The 15,293-nt window shown below is 42.3% G+C and overlaps 1 long non-coding RNA gene across 2 annotated transcripts in view; it reads left to right on the forward strand.

Moving 5' to 3' along the window:
* The window catches only part of LOC109027764 (uncharacterized), a 45,523-nt gene that overhangs the window by 18,273 nt on the left and 11,957 nt on the right, over positions 1-15,293 (forward strand). For both annotated transcript variants that reach the window (XR_002006823.3, XR_010134727.1), the window contains one exon: positions 1-15,206. This exon is cut by the window's left edge. This is a non-coding gene — a long non-coding RNA (uncharacterized lncRNA). The remainder of the gene's footprint in view (positions 15,207-15,293) is intronic.

Raw genomic sequence — 15,293 nt, forward strand, 5'->3', positions numbered from 1 at the left:
TCCATCAACTGTAGAATGAGTAAGTAGATTGTGATATATTCACATAATGGAGTACTATACGGCACTGAGAGGGAATTAACTATGCTATAGAGAACAATATGAATGAATCTTATAAACATGATGTTGAACAAAAGAAATAATATGTATTATTTTACTTTAGAATTCAAAAATAAGCAAAACTAAACTATAAATTATATAATATAGTTATATATTGATATTATATAGCATAGACTGTTGAGGAAACTATAAAAAAAAGTAAGGAAACAATAATCACAAACATCAGAGTAGTGGTTACATCTAGGAAGGGAGGGGCCCTGGGGCCTGAAGGGAGTGCTCAGAGTGAGAGGACTCTGCAGTGCTTGAGCATTTTCTGTTTCTTGACAGAGCAGGTAGTTACACAAGTGTTTGCTTTGTGATTGTTCATTATACTGTATATTTGTTTTGAACACTCTAAGAGTATTTTATTCCACAATTTAAACAGGTTTTTTTTTTTTAAAAAAAAAAAGATAGCTAACACTTGTAAAATGCTTGGCATAGTGCCTGGCCCATATTAAGAGCTCAACAGATGGCAATTTTATTTACTGGTGTAACCCAGTTGTTAGAGCCACATTGTATCCTAAGCAACCTTCCAGCTCCTGAACCAGCTCTAGTCTCCATGCGGTCTGGCTTTGAGGTTGAGATTCCAGATCCCTCTGTTTCCCAGGCTGGCCCCAAATAAACCCTATTACTTAAGGCAGTGCTTTTCAATGGATATGTGATGGTTTATTTTATTGCCTTAAATGCTTCCCAAGTGAGCTGCAATGTATAAGATTTTTTGGGGGAGCATTTCTGTTATTATACAGTTCTAGAAAGCTAGATTGCTAATTGAGCACCGCATGATGTGGGATAGAGTCAGAGTCTAGCCTGCTGCAGGTCAGAGTTCAGGCAGCAGAGGTGGAACCTGATGGCAATGTAGTGCCAAAGAAAAAAGACCTGGGTTTCAAAGACAGAAGCTATTAGGGAAGTAAAGACACACTCAAATAGCAGTCATGTGGATGGGGACCAGAGGAATCCCAGGACAATTGTGGATACCATTTTAAGCCTTCAAGTGTGTAACCCCAAATTCTAGCATTCCACAGAAAGAGTGACAATCACTGATTTAAGGTAGTCTGAGAATGTGTATTCCTTGCAAGCCTAATAAAGAAGTTGCCATTTCATAGTCATCAGAAGGGTTGTTGTATACAATAGCTAATGATAATACTAGCTAATAATTATTGGGTGCTCAACAGAAGCCAGGCACTGTGCTAATATTTCATTCTTACCTCAACCCTAGGAGATAGGTACTGTTATCTCCCTTTCAGTAGATACAGCTGAGGCACGGGGGAGTTCAGTAACTTGCTGAAGGTCACGCAGCTGGTAAATGCTAGAGCCAGGAAGAAGGATCATTCTTAGTCTCTAGTTCTAGAAGCAAGGGTGTGGCCCAGGGTTTAGGAGTTAGATGGAAGGACATTTTGCTAACAGTAAGCAAAAACATGCCAACAGGCCAATCCAACATTGGAATGGGGAGTTTTAGAAAATAGCAAATTCTCTCTAAGCAGCATGACTATCAAATATGTTTTAGAAGAGATTTTTGCGTTGGGTAGCAGGTTGGACTAAATGCCTTTCAAGGTCCTTCAAAGAACCCAAGATTAAAAGTTTAGATCTTGGTAGAGCTTCAGATTGGGAGCTGGACTGTATGCTTTTTATTTTATTTTTTAATTTGAACTTCCAAACTCCAATGCATACCCTGATGCATAAACTATGTACACTTTTTATTTTGATGTTCATGAACTTCTCAGAACTCTTGAGGCATGGTAAAATTATTTTCCCTATGTGGTTTTTTTTTTTTTTAAGTCTTTTAGCTGACGGTAGTTGTGTAGCATCTTTCTGACCAGCAAGAAAATGCCTTTCTAATCTCTAGAAGAGAAATCGTTTGCATAAGGTGTTCTCCCACATTTATGTCTTTAATTTCAGATGAGAGGCACTGATCTTTTCATAAGGACTTTCCTGCTACACCTCCCACAAATGGTGTGTGTCTTGTGAACTCTATAGGTGTGGCATTGATAATGGTGTTTGATAGTGTTTGGGCTGTTCAGAATCTGCCCTTTATACTGAAATGATATGTCTAGCTTTGTTTCCAGGATTACAGAAACTTCTTTGGTCTATTTCTGTGACTGCATTCAGTGGAGACACATTACTTTCTGCTTTTCAGAGCCTGAGACCACCTTCCAGGACAATGGAGGCATAAGGTGGCATTTCTAGTTGGAGTTGGTGCTGATTGAGCCTTTGCCATTACTTGGCAAAATTAATTTGGTTGTGGTTGGTTGTTTGACCCGGGGGTGGCATTTTTCCATGGGCAGAATAGTAGAGCTGAGTTGCATATAGTTGTTTTTAAGGTCTTTGGATAATAACCATTTTAACCAAATGTGTAGAGGCTTTGAAATTGCCATATGTGCAACTTAAGTTATCATTTCACATACAAGTAGTTCATTAAATATATTAATTGAGTTTATTGAACATATGCTTTTAAAAATAGACTTTGTATTTTAGAGCAGATTTAGGTTCACAGCAAAACTGAGCAGATAGTACAGAGATTTCTCATATACCCACCCACTTGCATAGACTCCCAGCTAACAACATCCCCTACCAGAAGTGGTACATTTGTTAGAGTTGATGAAGCAACACTGACACCTCATTATCCCCCAAAGTCCACCATTTATATTAGGGTTCACTCTTGGTGTTGTACATTCAGTGGGTTTGGACACATTTTTAATGACATGTATCCACCATTATAGTATCATACAGAGTAGTTTACTGCCCTACAAATAGTTTGTGTTCCACCTAGGCATTCCTCCCACCGTTCTAATCCCTGGCAACCTTTTTTTTTGTTTTGTTTTACCTTCTCCATGGTTTTGCCGTTTCCAAAATGTTGCAAAGTTGAAATTAACAGTATGTAGTCTTTTTCAATTGGCTTTTTCACTTAGCAATATACACTTAAGTTTCCTCAATGTCTTTCTGTAGCTTGAGACAGCTCATTTCTTTTTAGAGCTGAATAATATTCCATTGTCTGGATGTACGGCAGTTTACTTATCTGTTCACCTACTGAAGGATGTCTTGGTTGCTTCCAAGTTTTGGCAGTTATGAATAAAGCTGCTATAAACATCCACGTCCAGGTTTTTGTACGGACATAAGTTTTCAACTCTTTTGGGTAAACACCAAGGAGCATGCTTGCTGGATCGTATGGTAAGAATCTATTTATTTTTGTGACAAATTGCCAATCTGTCTTCCAAAGTGACTGTGCCATTTTGCATCTGCACAGCAGTCAGTGAGACTTCCTGTTGCTCCACATCCTTACCAGCATTTGCCATTGCTGGTGTTTTGGATTTTGGCTTTTCTAATAGGTGTGTAGGGGTATCTCATTGTTTTAATTTGCATTTCCCTAATGACATATGCTATGGAGCATTTTTATATGCTTTTTTGCTAGCTATATATCTATATATAGCTATATAAATATGTATTTTTTATTTCAATAGTTTTTGGGGTTCAGTTGGTTTTTGGTTAAATGGATGAATTGTATAGTGGTGAAATCTGAGATTTTATTGTACCTGTCACCCAAGTAGTGTACCCAATGTGTAGTTTTTCATTGCTCTCCCGCCTCCCCCTTACCTCCTTCTGAGTCTCCAGAGTTCATTACACCACTGTGTATACCTTTGCATAGCCATAGCTTAGCCCCTAATTATAAGTGAGAACATATGGTATTTGGCTTTCCATTTCTGAGTTACTTCACTTAGAATAAATGGCCTCCAGCTGCATCCAAGTTGCTGCAAAAGACATTATTTTATTCTTTTTTATGGCTGAGTAGTGTTCCATGGGGTGCACCTGTGGATAGCCTTTCCTGAACACTTCAGTGGGGCTGCCTCTCCACAGGCAGCGTGCCCTCCAGGTGCAGGCTTGCGTGAGGGGTAGAGTCACAATCCATCTCAACATGGAACATCAGCCTTCCTGCAGATGAAAAGAGGTGTCTGTCTGATCTGAATAGCTGGGACACTGGGTCAGGAGTGTGACTAGGAGGTGGATCACTTTCAGGGGAGCTGAGGTGTCCCTCCCTTCCTTCTGAGAAGACCTCAGTGCATTTCACTGAGAGCTCCCTCAGCTGCCTCTATTAGGGCTGGGACCTCTACCCATCATTGGGTATTGCATTTACCCACTTTGCTTTAGCCACCAATTTTTTTTTTTTTTTTTTTTGAGACAGGGCCTCACTCTGTCACCCAGGCTGGAGTGCAGTGGTGCAGTCTCAGCTCACTGCAACCTCTGCCTCCCAAGTAGCTGGGATTACAGGTCTGTACCACCATGCCTGGCTAATTTTTGTACTTTTGGTAGAGACAGGGTTTCACCACGTTGCCTAGGTTGGTCTCGAACTTCTGAGCTCAAGCAATCTGCATATCTCAGCCTCCCAAAGTGCTGGGATTACAGGCGTGAGCCATTGTGCCCGGCCACCACAATCGGTTTTTACCTGTGGACACCTCCCCTTCTGGCTGGAAGCTCAACCTGTTCAACCCAGTAAATAAAGTGCTAGGGAAAAAATTAAAAAGTGCATACCACTGGAGAACAAGATAAGCTTTGAAAGACCTCTGCCATTCTGACCCCACAGGAGACAGTGAGCACATTGCTGCTACAACCAGCAGCTGAGAAAGCCACCATACAAAGACTCTGTATAACCAAGGAACTCACACAGAGTCTTCACCCCTGAAAGCACCAGGAGCGGAATTAGGTGATAATGAACTGTGTCTTTTTTTATGAGGTGTCTATTCAGATCTTTTGCCAGTTTTTCAACTGGGTTGTTCGTATTCTTATTGTTGAGTTTTTAAGAGTTCTCTGTATATGTTAGGTAAAAGTTCTTCATCAGATGTCTTTTGTAAATATTTTCTCCCAGTCTGCAGCTTGTCTTCTCATTCTCTCGAATATACACTCCTCTGACAGTGCTCTGTTAGATGTTTTATGGGCATAGAAATTATATTTAGCACAGAATTTCTCCCTTTCAAGTTGCTCTCATTCTTATTGGCAAATACCTATTTCCTGGGTGCAGAAAGATCCCCATTGCTGTTTCCTATTGGCTACTCATGAAGCTCTTAAGTGGATCGTGGGAGTAGTAAACACTCCAGATAATTTGTTTATTTGGGAAACTTGCTTGGATAGTGTTTTATGTCAGAATTCTATGACAAACTGTGCTTTGGTGACTTATGTATTCAGACTCTGACTTATCTGGGAAGACAAAATGTCATTAGCATTCTAAGAAATATTAATGACTGCTATTTATATACCCCATCCACACCACTTTCACTGGCATCTGGCATTGATGATTGTGAAGTATTGATGACTTTTCCAAATAAGATGGAATATGGCAATTTGGTAAAGAGCAAACATTTTTATTTTATCTGGGGTTAATTTTTTGTATTTTGAAATATTCAAAAATACTTAGTAGAAGGGATCATTTCTTTTTTCTTTTCCTTCTTTTTTTTTTTTTTTTTTTTTTTGAGATGGAGTCTCCAGGCTGGAGTGCAGTGGCATGATCTTGGCTCACTGCAAGCTCCGCCTCCTGGGTTCACACCATTCTCCTGCCTCAGCCTCCCAAGTAGCTGGGACTACAGGTGCCCGCCACCACGCCCAGCTAATTTTTTGTATTTTGTAGTAGAGATGGGATTTCACCGTGTTAGCCAGGATGGTCTTGATTTCCTGATCTTGCGATCCACCCACCTTGGCCTCCCAAAATGCTGGGATTACAGGCATGAGCCACCATACCTGGCCACAGAAGGGATCATTTCTAAATAGCACAGAATCACAGGGAGTACACCTCATGTGACTTCACGTTTAGAGTCAGCATTTGCTTATAATGAATTACGTATCAGTAAATGAACATGACATGCTTCAACTTCAATAATATTAAACAAAACTCTTTCAGTGTGCTTATTCATAGATGAAAAACAGGGCCTGAAAACCCAGTGTGACTTGGGTGTCATATATCTTCAGTTTGGATGCACTATATCAGTGCTAATCAATAAAGGCCAGGAATGATTTTGGAGTATAACGTCCAGCCTTAAATCTTAAATGAAAGTGAAATTCAAACACTTAGCCCAGCAGTAGAAGAACAAACACTAGTGAGACAGTATAATTTGTTAAGACGAACATGGGCCGGATCCATTATCTAATATATGTGTCCTCGACGGTATGTACCATCTCAAAGAGGAAGAAATAGTCAAGGTACCCAAATGAGCCATTCCTCAGAGACAGCCAAAGAGCTCTGAGAGAGAGCAAGTGTGGGCAAGAAAGAGGGGACATTTGTGTCCCTGACCATGAACATATGCTGAGTCACCCAACTGCAGGTCCATTTTTTTGGTGAGACTGATATAAATGTTCTTCCAAACTGGCCAAGCTGCAAGGTTTCCAAAAGCAAAGCTTAAGGCTGGACGCAGTGGCTCCCACCTGTAATCCCAGCACTTTGAGAGGCTGAAGTGGGAGGGGCTTGAGACCAGCCTGGGCAATGTAGCGAGACCCCATCTCTACAAAAAAATGCAAAAAACAAAACAAAACAAAAACCCGAAACAAGCAGGCACAGTGGCTCACACCTGTAATGGCAGCACTTTGGGAGTCTGAGGCAGGTGGATCACTTGAAGTCAGGAGTTTAAGACCAGCCTGACCAACATGGTGAAACCTGTCTCTACTAAAAATACAAAAATTAGCCAGGCATGGTGGTGTGCACCTGTAATCCCGGCTACCTGGGAGGCTGAGGCACGAGAGTCACTTGAACCTGGGTGGTGGAGGTTGCAGTGAGCTGAGATCATGCCACTGCACTCCAGCCTGGGCAATAGAGCAAGACTCTGTCTAAAAAAAACCCAAAAAACAAACAAAAACCAAAACAAAAACAGAGCTTAAAAAGCAAGACTTGCACAACATTAGGACTAGGAGGTAGCTGTGGCCAGGGCTCTGTGTAATGCAAAGATTATGTCTATAGGACCTCTGCAGGCCTGGGTTTTACTCCTAGCTGTGTCCTTACTAGTTATATCACCTTGGGCAACTTATGTAAACCCCTGAGCCTCAGTTTCTTCATTTGTAAAATGGGAATAACAATTTCTGCCATTCAGTACTGTTGCCTAGATGAGTGATAATTTGTGTCAAATACCTGGCACATACTAGGGACTCAATAAATTTTAAGTACAGTAATGTCACTTAACAATGGAGATATGTTCTGAGAAATGTGTCATTAGGTGATTCCATCACTGCGCAAACATCATAGAGTGTACCTACACGAACCTAGATGCCTACTACCCACCTAGGATACAAATCTGTACAGCATATTACTGTACTGAATACTGTAGCAACTGTAACACAATGTTAAATATTGATGTATCTAAACATGTAAACATAGAAATGTTACAGTAAAAATATGGTATTATAATCTTATGGGACCACTGTTGTCTTTGTGGCCTATCACTGATTGAAACGTTATGTGGTGCATAATTATAATTTTAAAAAATCATTCAGACCTAATGTATGCATTTAATGACTCCACTCTAAGGAAAGCCCAAATGCACTTAAATATACTTTTGTTTATACTGCTTTCATTGGAAATGAAATGCCATGTCAACTATGATGCTTTCAGTTGTAAGTAGCAAAACTGCCAACTCAAACTAGCTTAAAAAATAAAGTGAATTTATTGGTTCATGTAACTGGAAAGTCTCATGAAAATGTCAGCTTCAGGAGAAGCTTGACCCAGCAGCTTCACGATGTATGGAAATACCTGGGTTTTTTGTTTCTGCTCTGCTACTGTGGTATCAGCTTTATTCCAAGTCTGGCTTCCTTTGTTGTTGCAAAATGCTTGTCAGAAGAAGCCTGGGTCCACCTGTTAGGATTAAGTTTACTCTGTATGCTGTAGTAGTGGCTATGACAAGATAGAAGTGTATTTCTCCTCCATATAAAAGAAATCCAGAGATAGGCAGTCCAGGGATGGTATGTGGCTCCACTATGTCATGGACCCAGACATTTAACTTGATGCTCCACGTCCTAAGGTATGGCTCCTTTTCTCAAGTTCACCTCAAGTTCCAAAATGACTGCTAGAGTTCCAGCCATTACATCTGCATTCTAGGCAGGAGGAAGGGGCAGAAGAAAGGCTTGCCTCTTCTCTTTTAAGGAGGCTCATTGGAAGTGCCACACAATCCTTTGCTTACAGCTTATTGGCTGGCACATGGGGTAGTTGCCAGGGAGACTAGGAAATAAAGTCTTTTGTTCCCCCTCCCATCCTCAGTTCCTTTTGCACTGTGCTAAACAATTCTAGGACTTTTAACAGAACTCTTCATAAAAGTCTTGAATTTTATTGTATTTATTTATTTTTGAGATGGAGTCTTACTCTGTCACCCAGGCTAGAGTGCAGTGGTGCTATCTTAGCCCATTGCAACCTCCATCTCCCACATTCAAGTGACTGTCCTGCCTCAGCCTCCTGAGTAGCTGGGACTACAGGCGTGCACCACCACACCTGGCTAATTTTTCTCTTTTTTTTTGTAGAGACAGGTTTCACCATGTTGGCCATGGCTGGTCTCAAACTCCTGACCTCAGGTGATCTGCCTGTCTCGGCCTCCCGAAGTGCTGGAATTACCACTGTGAGCTACCATGCCTGGCCAAAAATCTTGGGTTTTAGATCCCTTCTTTATTTTTTTGGATCTTTTCTGAATCTTCTCCAGTCTTTCCTGATTCACAAGGGGCACAGTCATAAGCCAGGAAATCCCTAAACCTTTATATACTTTAGTTTCCCCATCTATAAAAAGATAAAAAGATAATTGTAGCTACCCTTTTTCCTCCAGAGATTAAATAAGATGCATGCATGCTTGATGCAGTGAACATTTAATGAAGGTTAATAAATGTAATACTTTGTGATTCATGGGTCCTGTCTCCTATTTGTGTTTTTATCTATCATGCTTGTTTCTTTACCTGAAACCTCCAAATCTCTTCTTGCTCAACCGCAGCTTCTGCTTCTGTAATTTGTTTTTCTCCCTTTAGAAATGCTTCATAATAAGCGCCTTTGAGTCTATTTCTGACTTCATCTCGAATTTGCCAAGGTAGTTTTTTCAGTGTCTGAAAATATGACAGTAAGAGAAAATGATTCAGGAGGGCAAAGAGCAGAAAAGCAGCTATAAAGAGTGGGCAGAGGGGAAGGGGAGCGTTGGCCTCTCCCTGGGAGCTCCAGGCTCCATGTGCACACACAGGCTCATCCCCGCTTCTGTCAAGCTCTTGTTCCCAGGCTGAGTTACTTAGAAAAGGAAGAAGAATGTTTCCTATTTGTTCATGTGAATTCACTTAAGAAACACATCCTCAGTGATTAGGCGTTAGAGCTAATTTGTCTACATGCAGCTTAGAGTTAAGCTTGGGAATTTATTTTATTTGAAATTCAAAGGATGAAGCCCTCTTTGTCTTAAGGAGCTGAGAAACACAGCTCAACTGCGTCTAAGATGGTTTGTACTCACTGTCTTCCTCCCTTCTTGCTTCGGCAAGGATGGAAGGGCTGGGAGGATTTGCATTCAGTTTCTCATGCAAAGAGCTCCTCACGGAATTCCTGCCCTTTGCATATGCTGGACAAGACCAAGATTTTCCAGGGCGCTGCTTGCAGTTGTGTTCATAACTGTGGGGTGAGATAATAGCTAACATCAATTGACGGTCACTAGAAGCATTTGCATGTATAATAACAGTAACAGCCAACACATAAAACGGTGCCTACTATGTGCCAGGCGTAGTTTAAATTATTTTGTATACCTCAACCAATTTTATTCTTTCATACTCCTCTGAAGTAGTAATTACCGTTACCTACATTTTACAGAAAGGTTAAATGTGGGCTCAGAAAGTTTAAATCACTTGCTCAGGGTTATATTCAGCTAGTGTCAGAGCCTGGATTCAAACTGATCATATGGCTCTGTGCTCTTTTTCTTTTTTTTTTTTTTTTTTTGTTTTTGTTTTTGTTTTGAGACAGAGTCTCGCTCTGTGCTCTTAACTGGTACATTCTACCATCTTCCTAGGAGGGGGTTTTAGTATTAATATTCTTATAAAAAGGAGACTGAGGCAGGGAGAGAGGAAGGAATCCTGGATTCCAGTGTAGGCAGGAGGCTCCAGAGCCTGGGTCTTCTTTGCTACCTCCTCCAGGGAAATGCGGAGACATCTCCACATCCAGCACTTCACATAGGAAGTACCCTGAGGACCACATGGGATGACATAACCCATCTGGAGTAACTAGTGGCATGGTGCAGGGTGCAGAGCTGTGCTTGAGGTGCTCCCTAAACCCCATCAGTCCTGATACTGCTTCTGGGGCCTTGGAGGGGAGTAAGGGAGGCCAGTGTTTGGGGGACAGAAGGCGGCAGCCCTGTGATCAACAAAATCATGTTTCTGGCACCAGGAGCAGAATTCATGTGTGCTTTTACTGCTTCCTGTGCTCTTCCTCATTTTACCCCAGGGTCATTGGTCATGGTGTCCTGGGACCCTCTGGGGGCTTGGAGCATCAATACCACAACCATAGTCCCACCTGTTAAGTAAGAGAACTAGCCAGGGAAGACATCATTTAAAGTGTAATTTATTTATTTGTATCTTGCCTTGCTCCCCAAAGCTTTTATGACAGGATACAGAAATGCTTCACATACTGGAAGAGTTCCTCAGTTAGGTGTGTGTGTGACAGTGTGGCTGCAATCCCAGCTCTCCTTCTCTCCTTCCCAGGAACCATGGACAAGTGCCAGCATCTTTCTGGCACCGGATTTTTCTGCCTCTAATGTGGGAATGATGTCTTCCCAGTAGAATTAGGGTAGACATTAATACCAGTTCACGTAAAGTTCTAGCACTAGCCTGGACCACAGAGGTGCTCAGTGGATAATTATTATTATTACAAGGCATAGAATTATTTAACGGAAAGAAATCAAGGGGTGAGGTAATAAAATAGAGCCAAGAATGAGGTCCATACAAAAATACCTACTATGAAGTCATACTCACTTTGTCAGGGCCAGTGTGATGAGAGAAACCTGATTATTAAATCATTCACGATGTTCACAAGAGGAAAACAGTGGGCTCAGGAGAGGCAACCGCTCAGAAGGAGCTCTTTAGAGGCCTTCTGAGAAGGGCACTGTGCAACGTTATAAACTGTTCTCAACAACTTCCTCAGAATAAACCCAGTGATAAGTGCCACCGGCTTCCCTTTAATAGAGGCTAATGGCAACAAGCCACAGCATCAGCCAATAGAAACCATTCCTGAGAGCCAGCATCATAGAGTCCAGGCACAGTGCTTGCAGGGGCTGTGATTTAACCAGGGGCAACAACAGCGAGTGCTTACTGAGCGTCAGGAGGGCCAGTGAGAGCTCTGAGCCCTCTGCATGGATCACCTCGCTTAAGTCTTACAACACCCATATGAGATTGTAATATGGTCATCCCCATTTTACAGATGAGTAAACTGAGGCCCAGAAAAGCTAAGAAAGTTTCCCAAGGTCACTGAGCTCATGATCCCTAAGCAGCGTTCAAACCCAGGCAGTCAGGCAGGCAGGCAGGCTGGCTCTGGAGCCTGTGCCACTGCCCTCTCTGGTAACTGATTAGGACCAAATATCCCTGTGATAGTCCTTCATAAAGGCTGTCCTTGACAGCTGAGCCTTTGACAAATCTTGGGCAGCAGTGAGTTTAAGGAAATGTGTGAATCCTGATGAGTTCCTGAGGGGCCAACATTCTGGAGGGCTAGTTACTGTGGAGCCGTATGCTTTACCCGTGGGCCGAGATGGGATAGGATCGACAGACTTCCGCTCAGGGTCCCAGTATGGGCTCTGGCTTGAACTGAAGGTGATCCATGAGCTGGGTTCAGAAAAGGGGGTAGGCAAATAGGGAAGCAAGGCCAAAGTGCACCTAGAAAGTAAGCTCCAGTCCACTCCAGTGCACAGACAAATGGATGATTGAGAACCCACAGTTCATGTATCAGGGCTGCCATAATTTTAATCGGAAAAATTCTTTAAGGCAGTTAAGTTTCTGTTCTGGCTATATTTTAAAAAATAATGAATAGGGCCAGGGGCAGTGGTTCACACCTGTAATCCCAGCACTTTGGGAGGCCGAGGTGGGCAGATCACTTGAGGCCAGGAGTTCGAGACCAGCCTGGTCAGCATGGCAAAACCCCATCTCTGCTAAAAATACAAAAATTAACTGGGTGTGGCGGTGGGTGCCTGTAGTCCCAGCTACTCGGGAGGCTGAGGCAGGAGAATCGCTTGAACCCGGGAGGCGGAGGTTGCAGTGAGCCGAAATCGCACCACCACACTCCAGCCTGGGCAACAGAGCAAGACTCCGTCTCAAAAACAAAAAATAATTTTATATGTGTGTATATATATATGTATACACATATATAAGTGTATATATATATATACACTTATATACACATATATAACTATACATATACACATATATAAGTGTATATATATACACATGTATATATGTACGTATATATATGTAGGTATATATGTATATATGTATCTATGTATCCTATACATATACATATATATGTATCTATGTATCCTATATATACATATATATGTATCTATGTATCCTATATATATACATATATATGTATATATGTATCCTATATAGATACAAATATATGTGTATATATGTATCCTATGTATATATCCTATGTATATATATGTGTATATATGTATGTGTATATATATGTGTATATATGTGTGTGTATATATATAGATGTATGTATATAGTACCCATAGGATACTTAGTGCACATCTCTTTTATTGTGATTTTTGCCTAGTATATTGGACCCCCAAACTGTCAGACAAAAAACACTTCCAAAGTCTTCTCCACCCCATAATCACCATCCCAGCAGAATTTTCCAGTAAGGCAAATACAGTATTGTGCTATTTCTGCATGGTAGACATTGCATACTTATAATTCTGACACAGCAGGACTCTAAGCCATCCAGTCTTCTGGGCTCCTCTTCTTGTGTACCAGGATTAACGAGCAGAGTCCCACTCCTCTTCTGTGAAAGCCGAGTCCTCCTCAAGATGTCCTGAGACTGTCTCTGAGGACTCACAGACTCCTGGTCCAGGGTTGTCAGCATCCTGGCAGTGACCGCCCTTTCCCTGACGTGTCACCCTGCTGTACAGGGCCCCAGTTTCTCTATCCTTTCTGCCTTAGGCTGCATTTGGCTGAATGCCAAGGAATTGGAGCACAGCATCATAGGGGTAATCGCAGAAGGCCTAGTGTTCTGCCCTTTAGCCAAACCACTTGCCATGTCCCCTTAAGGCCTTGCCTTGCCATTACCTTCTTGGGCTTTGCTCTTCTCCAGAAGTGGCTGTCTACTCAACTAACAGCTTCCTGCAGTCCCCAAATTCTGGTTACTTCCCACCGGAACACAACACAGCTTGTTCTTCATTTTTCTTTGTTACTTCCAGGCTATACCCAGAGCTTGCATTTCTCACCTACAAGTCCCATCAAGGCTCATGGTATTATTTCTTCCCTATAAGAGAATGTATGTCCTATTATGTGAAAGTGGCTACAGTCATGGCTTTAAATAGCATTCTCCCACTGCTACAATATGTGTATTGAAGCTTACAGAATAGTTGATAGTTAGGAATTAAATCTAAAAAAGTAAGGACCAAATAACAATATAACAAAAATGACCCCAAACAAGAGATGCCCAAGCAGTATGATCAAGCAAAGAATGGTGGTACCAAAAATAAAGGCAAAGAAGAGGAGATGGCTGATGGCGGGGATGGCCCCATTGGGCTCTCATGAGAGAGGTGAAGGTGGATTGAGTATGAGGGATGGAGGATGTGATGAGTGGGGAGAGACTAGGAGGGTGTCACAGGGAGGAGAAACCACTTGAGCAGAGGCAGGAAGGTGGCCTGACATGTGACCCACTGGCTTGGAGGAGTGAGTAGGAGTAATCCAGGCTGGCGGGGAAGAGCAGGATCTTCACCAGGCCAGAAGGAGAAGCAGAAACCAGACGATGGAGACCCTGCCAGTTGTCTTCTGGTAGCAGTTCTGAAGTGAACAAGTTGAATGCGGTTCTCTGAGTGTAAGACACTCAACAATGTAAACTGCTAGGATGCAGCTCTCTAATTAAGACTATTTTCTTACAACATGTGTTTGTTTATTACAGAGAGCTGTGATCACTTGAGGGTGTCGTGTCAACCTTGTCTCATGCACCAGCTGAATTCAGTGACACTAACATCCTGGATCCTGCAGATGAGAGTATTATGACTGCACTACCAGGGAGGCTGCCCAGGGCTGGAGATTGCTCTGCTCCAGAGGTGCTTGGTTTGCAGTGTGGGCGGACTCAACCTGAGCGAAAGCCACACAGAAGCGCCTTGAGCTGGAGCCCCATGCTAGTGTTGGTTACACCAGTGGTTCTTTTTTTTTTTTTTTTTTTTTTTTTGAGATGGAGTTTCTCTCTTTTTGCCCAGGCTGGCGTGCAATGGTGTGATCTCGGCTTACCACAACCTCCACCTCCCAGGTTCAAGTGATTCTCCTGCCTCAGCCTCCCAAGTAGCTGGGATTATAGGCATGTGCCACCATGCCTGGCTAATTTTGTATTTTTATTAGAGACGGGGTTTTACCATGTTGGCCAGGCTGGTCTCGAACTCCCGACCTCAGGTGATCCTCCTGCCTTGACCTCCCAAAATGCTGGGATTACAGGCATGAGCCACCGTGACCGGCCAACACCAGTGGTTCTTAAACTTCAGCCTGGGTCTGAGTCACCTGGAGGGCTATGAAAACACAGAGTGCTGGGCCCCATCCCCAGAGTTTGTGCCTTCAGTAGGTCTTTGGGGGGGCCTAAGGATTTGCGTTTGTAACAAGTCCCCAAGTAATATGGGTGCTGCTGGTTGGGAGATCCCACTTTCGAATCGCAGGTTCACTCTACAGTCCCATTGTTAACTTATAAAACTCTTGCTCTCTAGTTCTTCTTTTTGTAAAGGTGTGTCCTGAGGAACCTCAGATTTGAAAGAAGAATGAATGGAAGTCAAATGTGGAAACCACTCAAATGTCCATCAGCTGACGAATGAATAAACAAATCGTGGTATATCCATACAAGGAATATTATTCACCCATAAAACGGAATGAAGTCTTAATACACCTACAACTGGATGAACATTGAAAACTTTATGCTATCCATTCTGCTTCAGGTTGGAAAAAAAAATGCGATCCTTACCTAAAGAAGCCATCTACAAAAGGCCACATATTGTGTGATTATATCATATGACCAGAATACG

The sequence above is a fragment of the Gorilla gorilla genome, chromosome 6 (assembly GCF_029281585.2).
Source record: "Gorilla gorilla gorilla isolate KB3781 chromosome 6, NHGRI_mGorGor1-v2.1_pri, whole genome shotgun sequence".
NCBI classification, from domain to species: Eukaryota; Metazoa; Chordata; class Mammalia; order Primates; family Hominidae; genus Gorilla; species Gorilla gorilla.